The following is a 24,687-nucleotide window of genomic DNA, read 5'->3' as shown; positions in this document are numbered from 1 at the left end:
TTATCTCCGTGAAGGGGGAGCCATAAGATAAGGTAAAGGCCAAAGAGGAGGATGGATATAGGGAGGGTGTACCTTGATTTTTAAACATCGTGGTGGAAAGGTAATTTAGAAAGAGCTAAGAGGGGTATATGTAACTTGCATGTGATTAGCAAACTGCAAAAGATGATTTGTACACTGTAATCTGTACAACTCTATTCTTTTGATTGATTATAATAAAGTATATCTTACTATAATCATATGTGATAAAGAGTCTTTAGAGGAATACATTGAATACAGGACATCGATTACCAGATTTGCATCACACCCTTCACTTCGAGACTGGGCTGGAAGTTCAGTAGAACTTACCAGGGCTCCAGGACGTTCGGAGTACTTGAGTTCGTCCCCGAGACACCTCATTGTGAGGTACTGCTCGTGGGAACGTGAGGTCTGAGCTCGGCAAGGGGTCCGTGGCTCACGACAAGGGTGCGGCCCCAATTAATAATGTGTCAGCTTATACTTTAAAGTCTTCCCAACCTCAGTCAGTCCACCCACGGTTTGCAAGGATGTTCAACCTGCCACTCTTTTTTTTCACATAAACATTTTGCGATGTTTTGTCGGGGTTGAACGTGACCCAGCTTATTCATGCAAATATTAGATTAGCCAGTTGTGTGGCAGCAACTCGATGCATGAAAGCATACAGACATGGTCCAGAGGTTCAGACCAAGCATTAGAATGGGGAATAAATGTGATCGCGATGCTGCAAGCAGCAGTGCTGGGGGCTCAGCACATAGGGGCTTTATGGGGCTCCCATTAGCCATAGGAGAGGTGCAAGTGCCTTAACCTCCAGACTGGCCTGAATGATTTCATAGAGACGCATTCCTGACTCCAAAATAAAAAATCTTAGTTTTTTTTTGGATAGATATTTATTTTCTCATAATATGATCTTGAATGAGAACCATACCTGTATTTATACTGATACAAACCAGATAGAAACAGTCCAAATTAAAATTTGTAATTTATTACACTAATTTATTCATGCGATTATCTAATCAGGTGGTTTGAGTATCTCAGAAACTGCTGATCTTCTGGGATTTTCACACACACTAGTCTCTAGAGTTGCAGAACTGCTGTTCACTAGATGCAATGGAAGCATTGTAATGGAAATTAGGGCATATTGTCATCACTCAATTACAGTTCAGCTGTTCACATTATAAAATGTCTACTGATTACTCAACGTAACCTGCAAAGGCTGTAAATGGGATTGTCTGCATGTTTCCTATTCCACTAATATTTAGACTGAAAACTAGGTTAAAAAAATATAAATATAAATAACAATATGAATGAATATGAATGAATATCTCTTTCTACAGTTTTTTGCCCTGGTGACAGAATTGTTGGCCAAATTGTTGGCCAAACGTACTCGTACTTTGTACTTTTGGCTACCACATGATGAGTTTTATATGTCGTGGGGTGACATGGCTCAGGCAGTAAGAGCAGTCGTCTGGCAGTCGGAGGGTTGCCGGTTCAATCCCCTGCCCGGGCTGTGTTGAAGTGTCCCTGAGCAAGATACCTAACCCCCAAATGCTCCTGACGAACTGGTCAGCGCCTTGCATGGCAGCCAATCACCGTCTGTGTGAGTGTGTGTATGAATGGGTGAATGAGAAGCGTCAATTGTACAGTGCTTTGGATAAAGGTGCTATATAAATGCCAACGTTTAACCATTTAAAGTTGATTCTGCTCTGACATAAACATGTGAATACTTGCTATCATGAGATCCTGTGAGAACTTTTCAGCCAAACATGTCCGAGATATTGCCGACTGAAAATCATCCATGCAGAATGTTGTGTGGAATGAGTGGATCAAATCACACTGCTGCCTGCACTGCCCCACCTGACCTCAGTCATTTCAGCACACATAATATATTGTGTCCCTATGAAAACTGTGCGAAATGCTGATAAAGGCACATAACTATACTCCATCAATTAATAAAAAATCAGAAAAAATCAGAAAAAAAATCACTTGAGGTAAACAAGGGCGTCACCAAGGTTTGAATACATTTGGGGCTGAGCTGGGAACGGCCATGCCATGCATCTTTCCTTTAAAGGTTAAATTGCTGTAATGTTTATCAGTCTGTATGTATAAATATAATAAACAAGGAGCCTGATGACAGTAGATTGGATTGAAAGACTTATTTGATATTAATGCGTCCATTGGTGGCACTAAAGTGTGCAAGCTGGAGACATGAATCCTGGTGACAAGAATCATGGGACTATCCCCAATCAATGGGCTAAACATAAAAACTTTTTACCGCACGGTTCTAAGAGCTGCCATAGACAACCTAGCCAGAAGAAAAAATGAATAAGAAGAAGAGAAACACACTGTGAGCCCACACAGCTTTGCTGCTCGCTTAGCCCTGAGACTGAATCAGACCCATGCTTTGACTGACTGCATTCAAAACTCTCACAAAGGTTTGGTAAGTAACCCTCAATGCTGAATTTGCATCCTTCTTTCCAGAGCTGCATTACATTTACATTTACATTTTAGTCATTTTGCAATTTTTTTTTTTTTTTTTTGGGGGGGGGGGGTTAGACAGGGATAGGGGTATCAGAAGGGGGGGGCGGGGTAAATCAGGAGGGAGGACTAAGGTAGAGTTTGAAGAGGTGTGTTTTGAGTCTGCATGAAGCATGAAGCAAAGCCTGATTTTAAACACAGTCAAATATGTTCTTCACAATCTAAATCTACCCAGACTCAACCCTTGGCAGGCAGAGCAACTCGGTCAGCCAATCTCAATTGAGGATCTTAAATTACCATTAATTTGGGCAAAAAATACCAAACGGCCAGCTTTGATTGTATCCCTACAGAACTACTTCTACGGTATTTTAACATATTAGATCCTATAATCCTACAAGATCCTATAATAATACATTCAGCTGTGGAAAGAGGGTGTTTTTACAGACAACTTAACCCTCCTGTTATGTTGCGGGTCATATTGACCCGTTACAAAATCCAGGAAAAATAGAAGAAAAAAAATTTGAATGGAATGGAGCATGAAACTTTTTCTGCTGGCCTTAATTACTGTAGTGACCCCCCCCTGCATGTTTATATTACACACATATTGTCCGGGTCAATTTGACCCGGCAGTGATAATGGAGGATACTGTAGGGCATTTTACATAAGTGTGCCTCTCTGCAGACCCCCAAAAGGAAACAGACTGTGTTGACCATGTTGACACAGGGTCAGCAAGGCTTGATGAAAAGACAGTGCTCGTCAATACAGGACTATTGCTCCCATCATTGTGCTGCCTCTGCGCAATTCTGCCACCTCAGTGGAATGCTCCCAGAACTGATGAGTTGAAATAGCACTGTATAAACCATGGGTTTTCCACATACAGTGTTTGGTGTCTTTAGATAGCTAATGATGTGGGAAATAGTTTGGTGTCATTGATGGTGTAGTACACTGGTTGCTGAATAAAGATCTTGTAGGAATAAACCACAGGTAATGCAAGTTACCTGTGAGTCAGCATCCAGCTGTAATACAAAGGTTAACCAGGTTTGTTGGACATACAGAGATGACATCGGCAGGACCATTGTTGTTACCTCCGTCTTTATTTGATGATTTGTTGTTTTTCCTGAAAACCCTGGGTATATAGAGGGAAACGTGGAATGGTTCGAGGAGACTCACTAATACGATCTCCTGCACACTATTTGCGTATAGCCATTCATATTACAACTTGTAATTCTTGTAACACATTGTCATTCTATTTCTGCAATGCACATTGTTTAATAAATTGTATTAATTTGAACCTGCATCCTCTTGGCTCACACCACTGCACACATAGCAGTTTACAGTCCTAACACACATAGCCAACCTAGGATACCTGCACCCCGTAGTCACTCACTATACACCAGTGCTGTCACAAGATACATACTAAGTGTATCATTGTAGGCTATACATACCACAGGTACGTCTGCGTCTATACAAATAGATAGCGATCTTATAGAGCCACACTATTGGCGGACATTTGCAGTTCCTTGTATTACTGTTAGAGCAGAGGAGCAGTTGAACTTATCTTTTGGAGTCAGATAAACGAGAACAAAATTAAATTAACCCTGCTCCAGTAGCATTGGTCAGACTACACGCGTTTCCTCTCGGATACTTCCGCCTTTTGCTGTATTTGGGGGGTTTTCCTACAATACAAAGACTAAAATGATCAAATTTAGACCAAAACTGATTTGTTTTCTTTTCCAATATCAGAGACAACCCAACCACACACGCAAACACATGCACACACACACACACCCACACACACACACCTGCACACGCACACACACAGAAGTGCGCACACACATACAGAGAGATACACCTAAAACACTCCCAGTACGTCATGCCAACGTACGTATCAGTTGACGTGCAACGGCTCGGGTGATGGACAACCCTCTGGGCCCCACGGGGCAGAAAACTGTGACTGGAAACTTCCTCTGTGTGTATCAGTGGCAGCAGATGTCTCTCAGCAGGAAGTGGTTTATCAGCCCTTTATCAGTTAGTGTTCACATCAACCATCAGAATGGGGAAAATTTTTATCACTTTGAGCAACGTTTCCCCTGTATGCTAATGCTAAGACTTTGATTTACTTGCTTTCTAATAATGTCAGCCCAATGAAACATTAAATTATATAATTTATCATGGCTTCCCATGCACTGGAAAGACGTTTCAGTGTGGTGGCATTATCGAAAAAGCAAGTAAGTCAAAGTATGCATGACATTACATTACATTAATGACATTTGGCAGACACTCTAATCTAGAGCAACATACGACAAAGTGCAAAGTGCATACCTAAAGTCGTATGAATAAAATTATAAATTCATAGCATTATCTATGACCCGGGGCAGAAAACTGTGACTGGACTATTAGTGGCAGCAGATGTCTCTCAGCAGGAAGTGGTTTATCAGCCCTTCATCAGTTAGTGTTCACATCAACCATCAGAACGGGGAAAATTTTTATCTAAGTGACTTTAACCGTGGAATGATTGTTGTTAGCAGACAAGATGGTTTGAGTATCTCAGAAACTTCTGATCTCCTGGGATTTTCACACACACTGGTCTCTAGAGTTTGCAAGGAATGGTGGAATGAAATGCCTTCAGAGGACATCAGAGGAGAATGGCCAGACTGGTCAAAGCTGGCAGGAAGGTGACAGTAATGCAAATAACCACACATTACAACAGTGGAATGCAGAAGAGCATCTCTGAACACACAACGCATCATAACTCGAATTGGATAGTCTACAGCAGTAGAAGCCTAAAAAATAAGTCTAATAAATACCTAATAAAGTGCTTGGTGAGTGTATACTTTTTTAGGTGAGGTTCTAGCATAAGGCTCCTGGGATTTCCAACCTCTCCTGCACATTGACTAAATAGTTGTTCTGTATAACTGTCCTGAATTGTACATTTGTGCAAAAGTTTAAACAAACAAATAAACAAATAAATAAATGAATACATATTTAAAAAAATAAATAAATGAATAAATGTCCATGGCGAAATAAAGGACTTTAATTGCAATGAGTATTGCGCAAGAGCAACAGAGTGCTCCGCATCGGCAGCACCACATCGACCTCTGCGCTGCGGAAGCAACACGTCATCAAGACAACTCCCAACCCCGGGTGTGTGCTCGACGGGCCAGCAGGTACTGAGGAAAGCCACAGGGATGGGACCGAGACGCGTCCTTACACCCAGCCCACAAACCCAACATATGCTTTCATAATTTGACCACCACCTGGTTTGCTTGGCTACCCTGCATATCCTTAACGTTCAGGTGAAGCTGAATGAACTTAGCTGTGATAAAATGTCTATATACCTCCGCCTGTCGTGAGTTATTGCCTAAGTATTTATCAGTGTTTCCCGCAGCGGTTTATAGTTAAGGGCAGGCTGAATAAAATCAGATTGCGCCGCAAGGTGACGTCGAACAGCGGAATCTGCTGCTTCAAAATAACATTGCAGTTTGTCATTCCATCGTTGTCAAATGGGACCACATTCAAAGATAATTGTTTTCACATGCTATTGCCAAACCATGACCTTTGCACGTCTGTTTCTCAACATTTATCGGTAGACTAGCGGCTAGTTAGAGTAGGCAAATTCTGCTTTTCAAAGGAGCACATTTCTCTTGCATTCTAAGGAGAGGTGGCAGATGAAAGTCAGCCTAAAATATGAGGCTTCTTTTACATTACATTATTGGCATTTGGCAGACGCTCTTATCCAGAGCGACGTGCAACAAAGTGCATACCCATAACCATGGATAAGTTCGCCGAAAGACCCTAGAGGGAAGTACAATTTCAACTGCTACCTGTACAACAAAGATAAGGACCAGGGCCAATTCTTTTTTTTTTTTTTTTGAACAAAGAGCAAAGAGCAAAAGTGACCAAAGTTAACTATCCAAACACTGCTTACCTAGCCAACTAAAAATACTGATACACAAAGCAAGTCACAGAGACAACAATTAAGGTTCACAGGGAGGTAGGGAGGGATGGGGAGAGGTGCTGCTTGAAGAGGTGTGTCTTTAGCTTGCGCTTGAAGGTGGGGAGAGATTCTACAGTTCTGACCTCAATGGGGAGTTCGTTCCACCACCGTGGAGCCAGAACAGACAGTAGTCGTGAGCGTGAGGTGGAGGTTTGGAGAGGGGGAGGTGCCAAGCGGCCTGTGGAGGCTGAACGAAGAGGTCTGGCAGGGGTGTAGGGTCTGATGATTTTTTGTAGATAAGCTGGGGAAGACCCCTTAACTGCTTGGAAGGCTAGCACCAATGTTTTGAATTTGATGCGAGCCATGACAGGCAGCCAGTGGAGGGAAGTAAGCAGGGGGGTGACGTGTGAGTATTTGGGAAGGTTGAAGACCAGATGAGCTGCTGCATTCTGGATAAGTTGGAGGGGTCTGATGGTGGACGCTGGGAGGCCAGCCAAGAGGGAATTGCAGTAGTCCAGGCGGGACAGAACCATCGCTTGGACCAGGAGCTGGGTCGAGTAGGGCGTAAGAAAGGGGCGGATTCTCCGTATGTTGTATAGGAAGAACCTGCAAGACCAGGTCACCGCCGCAATGTTCTCGGAAAGGGACCACGCCAAGGTTCCTTGCACTGGGTGACAGCGTGAGTGTAGTATCCCCGAGGGAAATGGAGAGATCCAGATGAGGAGAGGTATTAGCAGGGATGAATATCATTTCAGTCTTGCCTGGGTTGTGCTTTAGATGGTGGTTGTCCATCCAGCTCTGGATGTCCCTCAGGCAAGCAGAGATATAGGCTGAAACCTGCGTATCAGACGGCGGGAACGAGACAAAGAGTTCGGTATCGGCTGCGTACAGTGGTAGGATAGCCCATGTGCAGTGATCACAGGGCCAAGGGAGCGAGTGTAAAGAGAAAAAGGACTGAGCCCTGGGGAACTCCTGTGGCGAGGGGCCGAGGTGTCGATACCGAACCAGCCCAGGCAATCTGGAAGGAGCGACCAGAGAGGTAGGACTCAATCCAGTCCAGGGCTGTGCCACAGATGCCCGTTGCTGACAGGGCAGACAGGAGGATGGAGTGATCCACAGTGTCGAAGGCAGCAGAGAGATCTAGAAGAATGAGGACAGAGGAGAGGGAGGCTGCTCGTGCGGCATGGAGTGACTCACTGACGGAGAGGAGCGCAGTCTCTGTCGAGTGGCCCGATCTGAAGCCAGGCTGATAGGGGTCTAGCAGGTTGTTGTTAGAAAAGAAAGAAGAAAGTTGAGTAGAAGCGGCTCGTTCTATAGTTTTAGAAAGGAAAGGAAGAAGAGATACGGGCGGTAGTTCTGGATGATGGAGGGATCCAAAGTAGGCTTTTTTAGCAGCGGAGTGATGTGGGCCCTCTTGGAGGATGCCGGAAAACAGCCAGAAGACAGGGCGGAGTTGACAAGGGAGGTGACAAATGGGAGAATGTCAGGTGTGATAGTTTGGAGAAGAGAAGAGGGGATAGGATCAAGGGCACAGGTTGTAGGGCGGTGGGAGAGCAGGAGTTGAGAAACATCAGAGTCTGGAAGGGGGGAGAAAGTGGAAAAGGAAGGGATGGGCCTCGAGGGGGGGAAGGGCACAGTGAGGGGTGGCTCCTTCCAGCCTTGCACAAGCTGAACACGCACTTCCTCTTCCCCCGCTTCGTATTGAGCAAAACTGTAAACATAGTGACTGGGCAGAATCCGGAGTGGTATAGACTAAAAATAATAAATGGCTTTACAAAACGGTGTGTAGAACAATATTTATTTTCACATAATATGACGGTGAACGTGAATAACCGTATTTATACTGTACACACACACACACATATATATATATGACCCGGGGCAGAAAACTGTGACTGGAAACTTCCTCTGTGTGTAGTAGTGGCAGCAGATGTCTCTCAGCAGGAAGTGGTTTATCAGCCCTTCATCAGTTAGTGTTCACATCAACCATCAGAACGGGGAAAATTTTTATCTAAGTGACTTTAACCGTGGAATGATTGTTGTTAGCAGACAAGATGGTTTGAGTATCTCAAAGTGCAAAGTGCATACCTAAAACCAAGTCGTATGAATAAAATTATAAATTCATAGCATTACCTATGACCTTTGTTATCTGGCAGTGGTGTGACGTTTATCTCTATACATTTTACAGGCGTTCATCCTTCCCTGCTGGGCGATTGAAAAGTTTGTGTTGTTGCACACAGTGCAGTGTGCCAGGGTCGGCTTGGCTTTAACTGGTTTCAACCATATTTTGGAGTCGCCTATTTTTTTACTGACACTAGCGGTGGATTTACCTGTGGGTTTTTCCATTGCCATGAACGAACTGTGTGCGGGGCGTGTATTCCCAATCCTACCCTTAACATGATCTGATTGGTCTTTGATGATGATTGAATTTGATGCGAGCCATGACAGGCAGCCAGTGGAGGGAAGTAAGCAGGGGGGTGACGTGTGAGTATTTGGGAAGGTTGAAGACCAGATGAGCTGCTGCATTCTGGATAAGTTGGAGGGGTCTGATGGTGGACGCTGGGAGGCCAGCCAAGAGGGAATTGCAGTAGTCCAGGCGGGACAGAACCATCGCTTGGACCAGGAGCTGGGTCGAGTAGGGCGTAAGAAAGGGGCGGATTCTCCGTATGTTGTATAGGAAGAACCTGCAAGACCAGGTCACCGCCGCAATGTTCTCGGAAAGGGACCACGCCAAGGTTCCTTGCACTGGGTGACGGCGTGAGTGTAGTATCCCCGAGGGAAATGGAGAGATCCAGATGAGGAGAGGTATTAGCAGGGATGAATATCATTTCAGTCTTGCCTGGGTTGTGCTTTAGATGGTGGTTGTCCATCCAGCTCTGGATGTCCCTCAGGCAAGCAGAGATATAGGCTGAAACCTGCGTATCAGACGGCGGGAACGAGACAAAGAGTTCGGTATCGGCTGCGTACAGTGGTAGGATAGCCCATGTGCAGTGATCACAGGGCCAAGGGAGCGAGTGTAAAGAGAAAAAGGACTGAGCCCTGGGGAACTCCTGTGGCGAGGGGCCGAGGTGTCGATACCGAACCAGCCCAGGCAATCTGGAAGGAGCGACCAGAGAGGTAGGACTCAATCCAGTCCAGGGCTGTGCCACAGATGCCCGTTGCTGACAGGGCAGACAGGAGGATGGAGTGATCCACAGTGTCGAAGGCAGCAGAGAGATCTAGAAGAATGAGGACAGAGGAGAGGGAGGCTGCTCGTGCGGCATGGAGTGACTCACTGACGGAGAGGAGCGCAGTCTCTGTCGAGTGGCCCGATCTGAAGCCAGGCTGATAGGGGTCTAGCAGGTTGTTGTTAGAAAAGAAAGAAGAAAGTTGAGTAGAAGCGGCTCGTTCTATAGTTTTAGAAAGGAAAGGAAGAAGAGATACGGGCGGTAGTTCTGGATGATGGAGGGATCCAAAGTAGGCTTTTTTAGCAGCGGAGTGATGTGGGCCCTCTTGGAGGATGCCGGAAAACAGCCAGAAGACAGGGCGGAGTTGACAAGGGAGGTGACAAATGGGAGAATGTCAGGTGTGATAGTTTGGAGAAGAGAAGAGGGGATAGGATCAAGGGCACAGGTTGTAGGGCGGTGGGAGAGCAGGAGTTGAGAAACATCAGAGTCTGGAAGGGGGGAGAAAGTGGAAAAGGAAGGGATGGGCCTCGAGGGGGGGAAGGGCACAGTGAGGGGTGGCTCCTTCCAGCCTTGCACAAGCTGAACACGCACTTCCTCTTCCCCCGCTTCGTATTGAGCAAAACTGTAAACATAGTGACTGGGCAGAATCCGGAGTGGTATAGACTAAAAATAATAAATGGCTTTACAAAACGGTGTGTAGAACAATATTTATTTTCACATAATATGACGGTGAACGTGAATAACCGTATTTATACTGTACACACACACACACATATATATATATGACCCGGGGCAGAAAACTGTGACTGGAAACTTCCTCTGTGTGTAGTAGTGGCAGCAGATGTCTCTCAGCAGGAAGTGGTTTATCAGCCCTTCATCAGTTAGTGTTCACATCAACCATCAGAACGGGGAAAATTTTTATCTAAGTGACTTTAACCGTGGAATGATTGTTGTTAGCAGACAAGATGGTTTGAGTATCTCAAAGTGCAAAGTGCATACCTAAAACCAAGTCGTATGAATAAAATTATAAATTCATAGCATTACCTATGACCTTTGTTATCTGGCAGTGGTGTGACGTTTATCTCTATACATTTTACAGGCGTTCATCCTTCCCTGCTGGGCGATTGAAAAGTTTGTGTTGTTGCACACAGTGCAGTGTGCCAGGGTCGGCTTGGCTTTAACTGGTTTCAACCATATTTTGGAGTCGCCTATTTTTTTACTGACACTAGCGGTGGATTTACCTGTGGGTTTTTCCATTGCCATGAACGAACTGTGTGCGGGGCGTGTATTCCCAATCCTACCCTTAACATGATCTGATTGGTCTTTGATGATGATTGAATTTGATGCGAGCCATGACAGGCAGCCAGTGGAGGGAAGTAAGCAGGGGGGTGACGTGTGAGTATTTGGGAAGGTTGAAGACCAGATGAGCTGCTGCATTCTGGATAAGTTGGAGGGGTCTGATGGTGGACGCTGGGAGGCCAGCCAAGAGGGAATTGCAGTAGTCCAGGCGGGACAGAACCATCGCTTGGACCAGGAGCTGGGTCGAGTAGGGCGTAAGAAAGGGGCGGATTCTCCGTATGTTGTATAGGAAGAACCTGCAAGACCAGGTCACCGCCGCAATGTTCTCGGAAAGGGACCACGCCAAGGTTCCTTGCACTGGGTGACGGCGTGAGTGTAGTATCCCCGAGGGAAATGGAGAGATCCAGATGAGGAGAGGTATTAGCAGGGATGAATATCATTTCAGTCTTGCCTGGGTTGTGCTTTAGATGGTGGTTGTCCATCCAGCTCTGGATGTCCCTCAGGCAAGCAGAGATATAGGCTGAAACCTGCGTATCAGACGGCGGGAACGAGACAAAGAGTTCGGTATCGGCTGCGTACAGTGGTAGGATAGCCCATGTGCAGTGATCACAGGGCCAAGGGAGCGAGTGTAAAGAGAAAAAGGACTGAGCCCTGGGGAACTCCTGTGGCGAGGGGCCGAGGTGTCGATACCGAACCAGCCCAGGCAATCTGGAAGGAGCGACCAGAGAGGTAGGACTCAATCCAGTCCAGGGCTGTGCCACAGATGCCCGTTGCTGACAGGGCAGACAGGAGGATGGAGTGATCCACAGTGTCGAAGGCAGCAGAGAGATCTAGAAGAATGAGGACAGAGGAGAGGGAGGCTGCCCGTGCGGCATGGAGTGACTCACTGACGGAGAGGAGCGCAGTCTCTGTCGAGTGGCCTGATCTGAAGCCAGGCTGATAGGGGTCTAGCAGGTTGTTGTTAGAAAAGAAAGAAGAAAGTTGAGTAGAAGCGGCTCGTTCTATAGTTTTAGAAAGGAAAGGAAGAAGAGATACGGGCGGTAGTTCTGGATGATGGAGGGATCCAAAGTAGGCTTTTTTAGCAGCGGAGTGATGTGGGCCCTCTTGGAGGATGCCGGAAAACAGCCAGAAGACAGGGCGGAGTTGACAAGGGAGGTGACAAATGGGAGAATGTCAGGTGTGATAGTTTGGAGAAGAGAAGAGGGGATAGGATCAAGGGCACAGGTTGTAGGGCGGTGGGAGAGCAGGAGTTGAGAAACATCAGAGTCTGGAAGGGGGGAGAAAGTGGAAAAGGAAGGGATGGGCCTCGAGGGGGGGAAGGGCACAGTGAGGGGTGGCTCCTTCCAGCCTTGCACAAGCTGAACACGCACTTCCTCTTCCCCCGCTTCGTATTGAGCAAAACTGTAAACATAGTGACTGGGCAGAATCCGGAGTGGTATAGACTAAAAATAATAAATGGCTTTACAAAACGGTGTGTAGAACAATATTTATTTTCACATAATATGACGGTGAACGTGAATAACCGTATTTATACTGTACACACACACACACATATATATATATGACCCGGGGCAGAAAACTGTGACTGGAAACTTCCTCTGTGTGTAGTAGTGGCAGCAGATGTCTCTCAGCAGGAAGTGGTTTATCAGCCCTTCATCAGTTAGTGTTCACATCAACCATCAGAACGGGGAAAATTTTTATCTAAGTGACTTTAACCGTGGAATGATTGTTGTTAGCAGACAAGATGGTTTGAGTATCTCAAAGTGCAAAGTGCATACCTAAAACCAAGTCGTATGAATAAAATTATAAATTCATAGCATTACCTATGACCTTTGTTATCTGGCAGTGGTGTGACGTTTATCTCTATACATTTTACAGGCGTTCATCCTTCCCTGCTGGGCGATTGAAAAGTTTGTGTTGTTGCACACAGTGCAGTGTGCCAGGGTCGGCTTGGCTTTAACTGGTTTCAACCATATTTTGGAGTCGCCTATTTTTTTACTGACACTAGCGGTGGATTTACCTGTGGGTTTTTCCATTGCCATGAACGAACTGTGTGCGGGGCGTGTATTCCCAATCCTACCCTTAACATGATCTGATTGGTCTTTGATGATGATTGGTTTTAGGATTGATTAATGGGGAACCATCAAAACACGGTACGAAGAGCCAACTGGAGCCTGCATGTAACTGAGGAAGAGCAAGTAGAACTCGTAGCCTACAGTAGGCAACTTGTATTTCAATTCAAGGAGGGGTAACCTCTCCCGAAAGTTCCAGGAGACTTGGGATGTCTGGATTCCAAAAAAAAAAACTGTTTGAATGCATGAATTACTCCAGTAGTCTATTTGTTATAGCGTCTTTCGTCAAAGCGACTTTATTCCAATTCTGTCCCCAAGGCCAAAGCAACGTTTAACAGGTGTAGCATGACTTTTGGTCAGCAAGTATTCACTATTCATGCAGATCACATATAGGATACTGAACAACGCTGTTTATTGATAATAACATAAGGCGACAGCCTGCAAAAGAAAACAGCTTTGAACCATCACAAAAAGAGATCTGTCATTTTAATGTTTCCTTTTCATTTTAATGTCTTGACCTATGATGCTATCCAGTTTAAATAAAGTATATTCTTCTTCTTCTTCTTCTTCTTCTTCTTCTTCTTCTTCTTATTATTATTATTATTATTATTATTATTATTATTATTATTATTATTAAATGAGCATACAAACATATTGTGCTTAAAACGGAAAAAGAACACAACTAACATTATTGCTTGCATCATATTGTTTTCTGTGGCCATTTTGGAAACATTGTTGGAGGCCAAAGTGTCCAAAGTGGCCACAGAAGAACAATAACTTCATTAAGAGAACCAATATCGACATTAAGAATTCTATCCACGTTAAGGCTATCCAGCGTTTAAGGAAAACACTCCTTTTTTCAACTTTGCTTGATACTTATTGCTTGAACTGAGGAGCAATACCATCGGTATTTACACGGCTGGCTTGTGTGTTCGTAATAATACATCTTGACAGTACGCTTTTGTCCTCAGAGAGCTTTTGGTTGGGAGACAATGAACGCGGATATAGCTGTCACTGTCCGTGTGGTGGAAGCAGCACCATCTTCCCGCTACTGCCTTATATAAGCTTTCTGTCACACGTGCCGAAACAACAACCAGAAATTGTTCTCTCAACTTTTTAAAATAATTTAAATTCTGCCATATTGGAGACAGTAACTGTAAAAAGCTATTTCGTATGTAGCTATAGGTTTTAAGAATTTTCTCAATAGGTACTATTTTAGTGTGACACTAATTTTAACTGGAAAAATAAAATATGTCGTTGAATGACATTTTGGTGGAGGGACATCTAATGAAACACACAAAAAGTACCTAATTTGCTTCTTTTTTTTTGAAGTATGAAAATGACAAATTAACACTTTATTTGACCTAAATAACGTGAGAAATAACAGTAGGCGGCACATCATGGTAAAATATAATAACGGATCAGCTAATTTACGATAATAAAACATAAATTTGGATAGGTAGATCTGGTACTAAATTAGCTGAAGTCGCTATGAATTAAACCCTTAAATACGTAAGATTAAATTAATACGACGATGCATTGCTTCGGGCAACACTCACTTCAGACACCGTTATAATTGTTGGTATACCTACAATAACATACATGTTATTATAACGTTACTGTTCACTGATCTACAAAGCCATTGCCGACTAAGTCTTATTTGCGCTGTGTGGAAAATAAAGAAATATAACATTACCTTTCCAATGGTCAGAAGTATCTTATCTTTTAACTTTATTTCATATCCCTGGTTTACTTATATCCAGCAGGCACGTGCGAGCAAGTCACAGAGACAACTAAGGGGGGTCTTGATCCCGTGCCATTTTGCCCTCAGAGTCAAAAAGTAGCTAACCCTTTTTTGAGCTGGTGTTAATTGTATTTTATTTGTTATTTATTTGTTATTGAAATTCTGTAAAATATAAATAGGGAAATGTATAGTAGTATCCACGAAACAATACACCTTACACCACCCCCCCCCCCCCCCCACCCCCCCAAATGGTTTTGTCTCAATAGCGCAATCTGACATCCAACTTCCCCAAACAACTTAATGAGAAGTACATTACATTACATTACATTACATTACATTAATGGCATTTGGCAGACGCTCTTATCCAGAGCGACGTGCAACAAAGTGCATACCCATGACCAGGGCTAGGTGCGCTGAAAGACCAAGTACAATTCCAATTGCACCACATCCCTTTACCACATCCCCTTAACTTGAGTCTGGTTATGGTGAATGATATCACTCAGGCAGGCACTGTTTTAATGACGAAATCACGATTAAACAACTTCAAATATGCCATTAATTTCTGAAGCAGGTAGTTACGTTTTGCATAGTTTTGGTAGTTTAGTGATTCGTCACCCCCTTTTCTTAATAGCCTGTTTCCTAAAAACGTGATGTTTCAAAGTGTATTATTGTTTGGGCATGTTGCAGTGTGTTTTCCCTGTTAAAATAAAAGTTTCAATCAATCAATCCATTTTGATTGGGAAATAAGAAGCACCATCAACACCACTAGAAGAGACAAATACACCTGCCTCCAATGAAATGCCAAATTCTGATCACCTCCCTTAAGAGCTAAATAAGGTGCACGGCCCTGTTACCCAGCCCACATAAAAAACGGGTAGGCAAGAGTAGCCTGCTTTAGTATCAATTTATACTGTAAGGAGATGGGCTGTTCGGTCAGCAGTTCCCTAGTGACCCCTCTGTGGGTAACTGTCACAAAATAATAACTGGGATTTTGTTGCTTCTCTGCTGTCTCTTATTTCAGGCTCCTCCCTGAAAATCTAAGAAGTCCCTAAGGAGTCTTGCGCAACAATGCCTTTATTTCCAGCGGGGTGGACTATTTCTTTCTTTGGTAGCCAATTGTGGCCAATCTATTCCAATTCCCAGTGTCTTAGATCAGGATACACCATCCCTCGGCAGCCTTCACCAAGCCGCATCGTCCCACCCGGGATCGTGATTCCGAGGGTGCCAAACTCAGCTTTGGCAGGACCGGGAATCTAACCCCGGTCCTCGGTGTGCAACTCTTTACCGGTCTTTCTAAAAAGATCATTAAACAACTGCACCTCATTCAGAATGCTGCTCCTGGAGTTCTAACAAAAAACAAGGTTGGTCACAGGATTGAATTTAGCTATTACGCTACTCACAACTTGAACAAACTCCCAGAAGATCTCAGATCTACTCCACACTTGCACTATTTTTAGCACTGTTTTTATTATTTCCTCCTTGTTTTTATTTTGTATACAGTTTTGTTATTTGTTTTTTGGCTGTTTGGAAATATACACTAGGTGAGCACTTTATTAGGTAGACCGGTGCACCAGCTTGTTAATGCAAATATTGAATCAACCAATCATCTTGCAGCAGCTAAATGCATAAAAACATGCAGACATGTTCAGGAGGTTCAGTTGTGCTTCAGAATGGGGAAGAAATGTGATCAAAGTGACTTTGACCATGGAATGATTATGTAGTAGTAGTAGTAGTAGTAGTAGTAGGTACTTGTCCCTGTGGGGAAATGGGTTTTCGGTAGAAAATCATTGTTGGCGGCGTTACATAAAAACAGGCACAGCACATAGAGACAGACATATAACATCAACAGATCAGATCTGAAGTCCAAAATTAATAAAAAATAAAAATAAAAACACGGTGCACTATAGCAGCTGCTGGTAGGTACGACATATATAACAAAATAAGAACAGTGCTCTGGCTGGACCCGCTAGACAGAGTTAAACTAAGTGAATAAAATATAAATATAAATTTTTTTTTTTTTTTAAATATATATATATATGTATATATATGTATATATATATATATATATATATATATATATATATATAAAATATTTGGGTTAGACCTTACCATTCAGGGATTTAATCACCTGTGGTATGAACGAATATTTGGACCTATTTTTTGAAAAGGCTGGCTGCCGCCCAGAAGGTAACCGGTCGAAGGCTGTACACAGAGGGTGCTTGGGGTCAGAAATGATTTTCTCTGCTTTCTTGAGAGACCTGGTTCTGTAACTCTCTTCTAAGCTGGTCAGTTTAAAGCCCAACAATTTGCCGGCACTGATTACAGTTTTCCTCAGGGTTTTTTTCTGTGCTTCTGTTGCATTACCAAACCAGCAAATAAGGCCAAAGGTTAAAACACTCTCAACAAAGGCACTGTAAAACATCTTAAGCACGGTGAGATTGACATCAAATAAGGCTAACCTTTTAAGAAAGTAAAGCCTCTTTTTGTTAATGGATTCAGTATATTTGTCCCACTTCAGCTTATTATCTAAGACAACCCCGAGGTATTTATATTCCGTGACTGACTGTATAGGCTGTCCTCTAATACCAGTTAGACAGGATGTGGGCTCTTTCCTAAAATCAATTGACATCTCTTTTGTCTTAGAAGTGTTCAGGAGGAGATGTGAGTCCTCACACCATTTGATAAATGCCTCTAAAACAGGGCCATGCTCCTCCTCATCACCCTGAAAAAGGCTAACCAGCCGTATCGTCGGCAAACTTAACTAAAAATCTTCCAGGGAAGGAGCTGGTACAGCCATTTGTGTATAAAATAAACAACAAGGCAGATAAAACGCAGCCTTGAGGAGAGCCTATAAAAGTAGATATTTTATTGGACAGTGCAAGGCCCACTTTCACCTGCTGTACTCGCTGACTTAGAAAGTCCAGCAGCCAGAGAATCAGACCACCATCCAGGGAAAACTCATCCGCTAGTCTCTGGGCCAGGATATGAGGCTGAATCGTATTGAAGGCGGAAGAAAAATCAACGAATACAATTTTTACGTGCGTCTTTGGAGCCTCGAGATGTGAGTGGACAAGATGCAACAGGGTTAAAATGGCATCATCTACCCCCCTACTAGGCTGGTAGGCAAATTGTAAGGCGTCCAGTGAATGTTGGGTATGTGATACTATATGTGATACTCAGAAATTGGTGCCAGATTAGGTGGTTTGATTATCTCAGAAACTGGTGATCTCGTGGGATTTTCACAAACAACAGTCTCTAGAGTCAGCAGAAAATGGTGCGAAAAATTAAATACATCCAGTGAGCAGCAGTTCTGCGGGCCAAAACACTTGAACGCGGTCAGAGGAGAAGGGCCAGACCATCTCATGTACATAGGCTACTCATCTCTTCAGGCTGCACCTTTCCCTCCATACCTCACTACCATGATTAGCCTTGTGCATGCCATAGATTACAATAGCACTGATGTATAGTTATTGTTGTACTCAGGGTATTCTAGTTGCCAACCTTGGTATGGTAGTTGGTAAGTTGATGTATTCTTCAAGGGTTCAAATTGTATCTATGTGATCACGCTAGGACTCGGAACCGTACTGTCCTCTAGGGTTCTCATCACACTTGTCCCTGGGTTTGATTTGCTCTGGATAAGAGTGTCTGCTAAATGCCTGTAATGTAATGTAATGTAATGTAATATTACAGCAGTAGAAGTAAAAACAAAAAAGTGTAATAAATACCTAATAAAGTCCCCGGTGAGTGTTTATGTATACACAAAAGCTAAATGTAGACTACTTCTTCATCTACTGTATTAGCCAGTCCAGTCAAAAAAATAAAAAATAAAATCATAACAGCAAACTAACTTTTTCAAACTAAAAAATTGGATGGTTTAACATGATCTAACAACATTCCCAAGAAAGATGACAAGTGTCTGGTACTTCAATGGTACAGAAGATGCTGATTTGAAGTACCAGACACTTGTCATCTTTCTTGGGAATGTTGTTAGATCATGTTAGACCAACAACTTTTTAAGCATAATGATCTGAAACGTATGGCGTCACCCTGTTACAAAGTCCATCTCAACCATCCATCCATTATCTTAACCCGCTTATCCTGAACAGGGTCGCAGGGGGGCTGGAGCCTATCCCAGCATACATTGGGCGAAAGGCAGGAATACACCCTGGACAGGTCGCCAGTCCATCGCAGGGCGCACACACACCATTCACTCACACACTCACACACTCACACACTCACACACTCATACCCACGGGCAATTTAGACTCTCCAATCAGCCTAACCTGCATGTCTTTGGACTGTGGGAGGAAACCGGAGTACCCGGAGGAAACCCACGCAGACACGGGGAGAACATGCAAACTCCGCACAGAGAGGCCCCGGCCAACGGGGATTCGAACCAAGGACCTCCTTGCTGTGAGGCGGCAGTGCTACCCACTGCACCATCCGTGCCGCCCCATTGTACACAATTAAGTGCAATATGTGCCCCTTCAGTTGTGTTTGTTTTTTACAATATAACATTTGATTACAATGTTACATTATTTTGTTTATCGATTGAATATTAATATAGGTGATGGATAGTGAGATGAGTATATGACTACTTGTCATTGTATTCTGTTTTGCGTTCATTATTTAAGAGAAGGTGGTTCAATTTAAATGACATGACCATTGTGATTGATTGTCAGTTTAAACCTGTTTAACAGGCTGCCTATATCTGGCTGTGTGATGTGGTCAGTTGTATCGCCTCAAAACGGCCTAGGTCAACAGGTAAAGCATGGCACAAATGGGTTCGATTTTCTTAAGGGGTGATGGTGCATCCGTCATATCGCTCAGGCTAACTAAGTTAGGTTCCGTGATATTTGTATGCTCACGTTACCGTATTTTTTTGGCAGTGTCACATGTTCTCTCAGAAATAAAACAAAATGAACCGCAGCAAAACAAACTTTTTCCAACTAGAAATGGCCATCATCAAATGGCCGACCAGGCTAGACCACATTGCGCTGCATACAGGAAAGGACCACACCTTGGTCGTATCTCCACAATTCATAGCTCCACAGTTGCTTCTTCTAGGACAGCCCACAACCATCCCAGTATGCAACAAAGTGCATGGAAGGACTCCAATATGCATTCTGTTAGCTGTATATTTTCGTGAATCAGTTCCCAAGCTATGCCTGGCTCGTATCTATATAAAGATCAGCCAACTCACCCTAGGGACCATATACAAAGTGTAATTCATAAAGGTGTTGGCTCATACCTGCACAACGATCACATTATCAGGAACTTTCATGTTTTACCAATTATGGAAGATTTATTTCCCTTTCAATGGGTGCTGCATCCTGGGTTTTGCAATGTGGCATCAATGCTGTCTGCAAGTGTACTCATTTTAGCCATCATTTTGAGTAAGAGCTAAGGGGTTCAGAGGAAATTGTACCCCAAAAAGAACATTTTAAATGTGAGCTCGCATAACTGGCTAATGGTGTGTTGAAGGTGAAAGGGTAATGATCTGATAGCTCATGCTGATCAGTTTGAGATAATTCAACAGATGCAGTAATTGACAGAAATGCCTAATCTAAGAGAATCTTTTCAAGTAAATATTAAAATCTGCTGCCACAACATTTTCTGCGTTGAGAACTGGTTTAGAGAGAAAATCTGCAAGATCAGATAAGAAAACAGTTGTGGCCCAGGTTTAAGCTGTAATAGTCTTGAGTTTTTCCTTACTGCGTACATGTGTGAAGCCATTCAAACTGTTGTGGTGACAGCCTTAAATAAAGAAAACAGGACTGTTACTATTATAGTTTATTCTCTACAGCTTCAATTGTCTTAATGACATGATTTTTGGTCAGCAACTATTCACCATTCACGCAGACCACATTTAGGACACAGAACACAACTGTAAATTGAATATAAAGCTACAGCTTTGAAATTAACATAGAAAGAAATAAAAAAATAACAATAGCAAATAACAAAACCAACAATAAACACAAACAAACATGATAGCCTGCATCACAATCACTCATCACATCCAATCACTCTATGGTCGCTTGGCAACAGTTGTGTTGACACAATTATTAAGGCAATTAGTTACACCACTTAGTCATTAGAAATGACATTTAAATGACAGCCCATATTTCTTGTAGACCAATTCTAAAGGCCAATTCTAATTAGGCAAGGACAAAGTCCGCCTAAAACCCAATCTGATTGTATTGGCATTCCTAGCAAGAAAAACCTGTTTATGCTGTCAGTTTGAAGGATACCTCATTGAATTAAAAATATTCCCACCTGCACTGAACCCACCAAATACCTACCTGTTATACCAAATGAAAGAATGAGGTCTCAGGTTCATACAGGTATTGTATTCATGACATCATCATACGTTTTTTCAGCACAGGATTATAGACAGTTAAAGACAAGTAGAAATCAAAATGAACTTTTCCCTCAATTTAGTAAATTCCTCATAATCATATAAACACATCTGAAAGTATATATATTTGAAAAAATTATAATACTTGTAATACTTTATTTCATACAGTTTTTTCACACCAAAGTTTTTTTTTTCACCGACTTCCTGGAAAAGGGGTTTTGATCGTTTTCAAGAAGGGTCTAACTGCAGACTCGAAGACATGCCCCTGGCGTGACAGGTGCCCCTATTTCCTAAATAAAGCAAGGCATCATACCATAAATGCAGATATTTTTATGTTATGATTAGTAAATTCTGTTTAACTTAAGTTACCCAGCACATGCAGTAAGGACTGTTGTGAGGGCCAGACATTTTCTAAATAAAAGTACCAACGATTAAAAATCATTCAATTACTTAAGCTAGTTGTATGTATATTTTCAGCATGTTCATCATTGTCAAATTACCTACACCACAGCTAATTAAATTGGTTTGTACTGTAAGGTTTCATGTAATTGAAAATTAACTTACGGGAGTACTGTTCCATTTGTCTCTGCAGTAATTAACATTAGGGTACACTGAATATTTCACCATTTGAACCTATTATTTATTCCATTTAATGTATACACAACCTCAGAATTGTTACATACTCTGGCATTACAGGTGGAAATTAAAAACAACATGTTTCCCTGTTTTACTTGAGGGAACCATGGTAGTCAATTACATCCATGCAAAAAAAATTCTTCCCAGTGATGTTTTTTGTGCTGTATTGAGTTTTCTTTTCTAATCTCAAATGTGACTGAATGTGAGCTTTTGAGTACAGACTTGCTTCTTTCCACCCGACCGTGCATGCCAGAACTGGCTGGGATATTGTTGTCACTTGCAGACACTGAGCAATATTTCACAAACAGCTGCCTTCATATTTGCCACTGGCGGGCACATGCCCAAGGGGGACTTGAGCCCCTCCAAAAGTAAAAAAGTGCGCTTTTTTGCTGGGTGTTAATTGTATTTTATTTTTTTCTTTATTTGTTATTGAAATGCTATCAAATATAAAGACGGAAATGTACAGTAGTATCCATGAAAAAACTACCCCGCTCTCCAACCCCCCGCCCCTTCCACATGGTTTTGTCTCAATCGTCAACGTCGCATCTTCCGACATTTCGAATAAAACACAGTTATGAGAAGCGCCCCATCTCCACTCCGGTTACGGTGAATGACTCAGGTAGGAGCTGCTTTAATTATGAAACCACGGTTAAACTACACGATTACTCGCTTTTTATGTTATATATCCGTTAAAAAACGATAAAGTAGTATGACTTGCCTGCTGTCACCTTCACGCTGTAATTTCGTCATTACTACCACAGCCTGAGCCGGGGTACTTGCGAGCAAGCACGCTAGTCTAATTATCATTAAACGACGTCCATGCAGAACTTAAATATGCCATTCATTTCTGAAGCTAGTTACGTTTTGCACAGTTTTGGTAGTTTAGCGAAAAGAGTCACCTTCTTTATAGCCAGTTTTCTAAAAACGTGAATAAACGTATTCTTGTTTGGGCATGTCACAGTAATTTCCCTGTTAATAAAAGTTTCAATCAATCAATCCATTGTGATTTGGAAATATAAATAAACACTGCTAGAGTGAGTTTTTCAGCCATATCCAAAAATGTAACAAATATATGAGTGTGTTTAAGTGCATGCATGTATGTGTTTTTGAGTATAATATAAAACTATGGTTTCTTTTCCTCTCCGTGTGATGCTCAAAAACATGTTACAAAAAAAAACTAATTATAGTTATAACATATATGCCGTGTAACAAACTGATACAGAACATGAAAACAGTAGGACATTTTGAAGCCTTATGTATCAAGCATGTCTGCGTAGAACGGCTGATGCAGAATCTTATCATTACTTACAATGAAAGTTCAGCACAACTCTTTGCTGACATTTTGGTCCAGGTCTAGGCTTTTATGTGGAATAATGTGATTGAGTCCAGTTTAAATGGGTCCCATGTTATGAACGTAGTGAGCCTCTTGGTGAGCTCTGTGGTCAGTCTGTTTCTCAGAAATGCAGTTTGGAGTTTTTAGCATTTGCACAAAAACCAGAGGATTGGTATCCTGACCCTATCCTGCCCGCCAGTTTCTGAACCTCAAAATCCTTGTCCTTAGTCATCAGTGTATCATCAAATCAAATTAGAACACACCTCATGTATCTGTTATGATATATAATTGCACAACTTCTTCCAAATTATACAAGGGCATGAAAATATTTTTTAAACAATGTTTTTAACAATCACAAACTATTTCTGGCACAATCAAACATATTCCAGTACACAATTTTATCTGTTACATTTCGGAAAGCAATATTGCAATATATTATTGTCAAGAAATCACTTGTCTTGAATCAGAAAGTTTACAGTTTTAATATGCTTTAAGATATCAATCGCAAAAATGTACAGATCAAGATACTATAATTGTGTATTGATGTTACTGAAGTTAGTATGAACACTGCTTTTTTTTTTTTCAACTGTTGCTTTTGTCATGAGTACTTTCACACAGAATGTAAATATTATACGGCAATAAAGCCACATCATTTTGGAAAGAGGTGCACCATGAGTAAAGATCATCATTTTTCTGTTTATTTTTATTAAAAATCAAGAATTTTTTTGGGGGGGGGGTTTATTTTCCATTTAAAAAATATTTTCTTTTTATTTTAAACATTGTGCTTTTTTTTAACTGTAGGCTTTGTTGACGGAACTGCACATTTAGTGACGCTCGCACAGAGGCATATACAAGAAATGGACCTAGCATTGCCATAATAAGTCGTTTTAATACAAAATTAAAGAAGAGAAAATAGTGAGAAAATAAAATCACTACATTTACTTCAGCATCTTGTAAATTTTGCAATGGAAGGACAACCCAGAAACTATGTTTTAAATTAAATATTTGATAAATAAAGGAGAAAGGTTACCTTGGTGTTGTTGTGGTCCCAGTAGGTTCCTGATTGTTTTCTTGCCGTTTCCCCCTCCGTGGTGTTTCCACAGCTTATATCTCTCCCTCTCGCTGTCTCTCAGGGGTGTGGCATCTGTCCTCAGCCTGCACACCTGCCTCTTATCAGCTCATCTGCCAGTGATATATCTCTTTACCTGTTCCCTTCATATTGTTGTCTCAATCTCGGTGGTAGTAACTGCTTCAGGCTGATTCAGTAGTTAAAGCCTTTTGTACTGATTGCGCTTTGTGCTCCAGGATCATCTCACGCCTGCCTGTCCTCCTGCCTATGAAACTGGCTGCCTATGAACCTGGCTGCCTACGAACCTGGCTACATGTCCTCCTGCCTCCTGCTATACCGACGTTATAGTTCATTCCTCCGGGTTTATTGGCCATGTTCACCAAGGGTACAAGCATTGGTATCGGCACTTCACTTGCATTCTGCTGAAAGCTCTGTAGAACTTGAGCGGATAAGATGCGTCTGTATACTCCAGAATTCCTTCTGCTGCTGCTATCGGCAGTAACATTATCGATGAAAGCAAGTGAGCCACCGGTGGCAGCCATACATGTCCAAACTATAACACCTGCACCACCATGTTTCACA

The 24,687-nt window shown here is 42.5% G+C and overlaps 1 protein-coding gene across 1 annotated transcript in view; it reads right to left on the bottom strand.

The window, feature by feature from the left end:
• Positions 1-24,102, bottom strand: part of cmah (cytidine monophospho-N-acetylneuraminic acid hydroxylase) — a 121,444-nt gene extending 97,342 nt beyond the window's left edge. The window contains exon 1 of the mRNA XM_061222395.1: positions 24,067-24,102. The gene's annotated coding sequence lies outside the window, so the exon portion shown is untranslated. The remainder of the gene's footprint in view (positions 1-24,066) is intronic.
• Between the last annotated feature and the right edge of the window lie 585 nt (positions 24,103-24,687).

Source organism: Conger conger, chromosome 15 (assembly GCF_963514075.1).
Source record: "Conger conger chromosome 15, fConCon1.1, whole genome shotgun sequence".
NCBI classification, from domain to species: Eukaryota; Metazoa; Chordata; class Actinopteri; order Anguilliformes; family Congridae; genus Conger; species Conger conger.
The sequence above is the reverse complement of the archived record's forward strand: the minus strand, read 5'-3'. Positions and strand labels throughout refer to the sequence as shown.